Raw genomic sequence first — 4,911 nt, 5'->3', positions numbered from 1 at the left:
ATGTATGAGCCAGATGATTGCAAATACCAGAACTAACTCAGACATAACCAGCGTTATCCTCTAAAATACAGATCGGAAGCAGCTTCTATTGACTGTTTCAGTGTGGTACCACATTACTACGTGATCCAAACCAGAAAAAGGCCTGGATCTGGCCAACAAGTATGCGAAAAACGTGAAAGTACGAGTCAGATGAGGACAAATCCCAGACCTACCCGAGACATAACCGGCCTTTATCCTCTAAAATATTAATCAAATCCAGTTTAATTGACTGTTTCGTTGTGGAACCACATTACTACGGGATCCAAGCCAGAGAAAACCCAGGATCTGGCCAACAGGTATGCGAAAAATGCGAAAGTATGAGCCAGATGATTGCAATTACCAGAACCAACCCAGGCATAACCAGCGTTATCCTCTAAAATATTATTCGCAACCAGGTTTAATTGACTGTTTCGGCGTGGTACCGCATTACTACGTGATCCAAACCAGAGAAAGGCCAGGATCTGGCCAACAAGGTTGAGAAAAATGCGAATATATGATCCAGATGATTGCAAATACCAGAACTAACCCTGACATAGCCAGCGTTATCCTCTAAAATACGCATCGGAACATGCTTTTAATGACAGTTTCCGTGTGGAACCACATTACTACGGGATCCAAACCAGAAAAAACCCAGGATCTGGCCAACAACTATGAGAAAAACGCGATAGTATGAGCCAGATGATTGCAAATACCAGAACTATCCCAGGCATAACCAGCGTTATCCTCTAAAATATTATTCGCAACCAGGTTTAATTGACTGTTTCGGCGTGGTACCACATTACTACGTGGTCCAAGCCAGAAAAAGGCCAGGATCTGGCCAACAAGGATGAGAAAAATGCGAATATTTGATCCAGATGATTGCAAATACCAGAACTAACCCTGACATAACCAGCGTTATCCTCTAAAATACGCATCGGAACATGCTTTTAATGACTGTTTCAGTGTGGTACTGCATTACTACGTGATCCAGACCAGAAAAAGGCCAGGATCTGGCCAACAAGTATGCGCAAAATGCGAAAGTACGAGCCAGATGAGGGCAAATCCCAGACCTAACCGAGACATAACCGGCGTTATCCCCTAAAATATTAATCGCAACCAGGTTTAATTGACTGTTTCGGTGTGGTACTGCATTACTACGTGATCCAGACCAGAAAAAGGCCAGGATCTGGCCAACAAGTATGCGCAAAATGCGAAAGTACGAGCCAGATGAGGGCAAATCCCAGACCTAACCGAGACATAACCGGTGTTATCCTGTAAAATATTAATCGCAACCAGGTTTGATTGACTGTTTCGGTGTGGAACCACATTACTACGGGATCCAAACCAGAAAAAACTCAGGATCTGGCCGACAAGTATGCGCAAAATGCGAATGTACGAGCCAGATGAGGGCAAATCCCAGACCTAACCGAGACATAACCGGCGCTATCCTCTAAAATATTAATCGCAACCAGGAATAATTGACTGTTTCGGTGTGGTACCGCATTGCTACGATGATCCAATCCAGAAAGAGGCCAGGATCTGGCCAACAAGTATGCGAAAAATGCGAAAGTATGAGCCAGATGATTGCAAATCCCAGACCTAACCGAGACATAACCGGCGTTATCCCCTAAAATATTAATCGCCACCAGGTTTAATTGACTGTTTCGGTGTGGTACTGCATTACTACGTGATCCAGACCAGAAAAAGGCCAGGATCTGGCCAACAAGTATGCGCAAAATGCGAAAGTACGAGCCAGATGAGGGCAAATCCCAGACCTAACCGAGAAATAACCGGCGCTATCCTCTAAAATATTAATCGCAACCAGGTATAATTGACTGTTTCGGTGTGGTACCGCATTGCTACGATGATCCAATCCAGAAAGAGGCCAGGATCTGGCCAACAAGGATGAGAAAAATGCGAATATTTGATCCAGATGATTGCAAATACCAGAACTAACCCTGACATAACCAGCGTTATCCTCTAAAATACGAATCGGAACATGCTTTTAATGACTGTTTCAGTGTGGTAACACATTACTACGAGGTCCAAACCAGAAAAATCCCAGGATCGGGCCAACAAGAATGCGAGAAACGCGAAAGTACGAGCCACATGAGGGAAAATCCCAGACCTAACCCAGACATAACGGCGTTATCCGCTAAAATATTAATCGCAACCAGGTGTAATTGACTGTTTCGGTGTGGTACCGCATTGCTACGATGATCCAAACCAGAAAGAGGCCAGGATCTGGCCAACAAGTATGCGAAAAATGCGAAAGTATGAGCCAGATGATTGCAAATCCCAGACCTAACCGAGACATAACCAGCGTTATCCCCTAAAATATTAATCGCAACCAGGTATGATTGACTGTTTCGGTGTGGTACCGCATTGCTACGATGATCCAATCCAGAAAGAGGCCAGGATCTGGCCGACAAGTATTCGAAAAATGCGAAAGTATGAGCCAGATGATTGCAAATACCAGAACTATGCCTGACATAACCAGCGTTATCCTCTAAAATACGAATCGGAACATGCTTTTAATGACTGTTTCAGTGTGGTAGCACATTACTACGAGATCCAAACCAGAAAAATCCCAGGATCGGGCCAACAAGAATGCGAGAAACGCGAAAGTACGAGCCACATGAGGGAAAATCCCAGACCTAACCCAGACATAACCGGCGTTATCCGCTAAAATATTAATCGCAACCAGGTTTAATTGACTGTTTCGTTGTGGAACCACATTACTACGGGATCCAAACCAGAAAGAACCCAGGATCTGGCCAACAAGTATGCGAAAAATGCGAAAGAACGATCCAGATGAGGGCAAATCCCAGACCTATCCGAGACATAACCGGCGTTATCCTCTAAAATATTAATTGCAATCAGGTTTAATTAACTGTTTCAGTGTGGTACCACATTACTACGTGATCCAAATCAGAAAAAGCCCAGGAACTGACCAACAAGTATGCGAAAAATGTGAAAGTACGAGCCAGATGAGGGCAAATCCCAGACCTAACCGAGACATAACCGGCGTTATCCTCTAAAATATTAATCGCAACCAGGTTTATTTGACTGTTTCGGTGTGGTAACGCATTACTACGTGATCCAAACCAGATAAAGCCCAGGATCTGGCCAACAAGTATCAGAAAAATGCGAAAGTTCGAGCCAGATGAGGGCAAACACCAGACCTAACCCAGACAAAACCGGCGTTATCCCATAAAATATTAATCGCAACCAGGTTTAATTGACTGTTTCGGTGTGGTACCGCATTGCTACGATGTTCCAAACCAGAAAGAGGCCAGGATCTGGCTAACAAGTATGCGAAAAATGCGAAAGTACGAGCCAGATGAGGGCAAATCCCAGACCTAACCCAGACAAAATCGGCGTTATCCCCTAAAATATTAATCGCAACCAGGTATAATTGACTGTTTCGGTGTGGTACCGCATTGCTACGATGATCCAAACCAGCAAGAGGCCAGGATCTGGCCAACAAGTATGCGAATAATGCGAAAGTATGAGCCAGATGATTGCAAATACCAGAACTAACCCAGACATAACCGGCGTTATCCCCTAAAATATTAATCGCAACCAGGTTTAATTGACTGTTTCGGTGTGGTACCGCATTACTACGTGATCCAAACCAGAGAAAGGCCAGGATCTGGCCAACAAGGATGAGAAAAATGCGAATATATGATCAAGATGATTGCAAATACCAGAACTAACCCAGACATAACCAGCGTTATCCTCTAAAATACGAATCGGAACATGCTTTTAATGACTGTTTCAGTGTGGTAACACATTACTACGTGATCGAAACCAGAAACATCCCAGGATCTGGCCGACAAGTATTCGAAAAATGCGATAGTATGAGCCTGAGGAGGGTAAATACCTGAGTTAACACAGACATAACCGCCGTTATCCTCTAAAATATTAATCGCAACCGGGTTTAATTGACTGTTTCCGTGTGGAACCACATTACTACGGGATCCAAACCAGAAAAAACCCAGGATCTGGCCAACAACTATGAGAAAAACGCGAAGGTATGAGCCAGATGATTGCAAATACCAGAACTATCCCAGGCATAACCAGCGTTATCCTCTAAAATATTATTCGCAACCAGGTTTAATTGACTGTTTCGGTGCGGTACCACATTACTACGTGGTCCAAGCCAGAATAAGGCCAGGATCTGGCCTACAAGAATGCGAAAAATGCGAAAGTACGAGCCAGATGAGGGCAAATACCAGACCTAACCCAGTCATAACCGGCGTTACCCGCTAAAATATTAATCGCAACCAGGTTTAATTGACTGTTTCGTTGTGGAACCGCATTTCTACGGGATCCAAACCAGAAAAAAACCCAGGATCTGGCAACAACTATGAGAAAAAGCGAAAGTATGAGCCAGATGATGGCAAATACCAGAACTATCCCAGACATAACCAGCGTTATCCTCTAAAATATTATTCGCAACCAGGTTTAATTGACTGTTTCAGTGTGGTACCACATTACTACGTGATCCAAACCAGAAAAAGGCCTGGATCTGGCCAACAAGTATGCGAAAAACGTGAAAGTACGAGTCAGATGAGGACAAATCCCAGACCTACCCGAGACATAACCGGCGTTATCCTCTAAAATAGTAATCGCAACCAGGTTTAATTGACTGTTTCAGTGTGGTACCACATTACTACGTGATCCAAACCAGAAAAAGCCCAGGATCTGGCCAACAAGTATGCGAAAAACGTGAAAGTACGAGCCAGATGAGGACAAATCCCAGACCTATCCGAGACATAAGCGGCGTTATCCTCCAAAATATTAATCTCATCCAGGTTTAATTGACTGTTTCGTTGTGGAACCACATTACTACGGTATCCAAACCAGACAAAACCCAGGATCTGGCCA

The sequence above is a fragment of the Colletes latitarsis genome, unplaced genomic scaffold (assembly GCF_051014445.1).
Source record: "Colletes latitarsis isolate SP2378_abdomen unplaced genomic scaffold, iyColLati1 scaffold0018, whole genome shotgun sequence".
NCBI classification, from domain to species: Eukaryota; Metazoa; Arthropoda; class Insecta; order Hymenoptera; family Colletidae; genus Colletes; species Colletes latitarsis.
The sequence above is the reverse complement of the archived record's forward strand: the minus strand, read 5'-3'. Positions refer to the sequence as shown.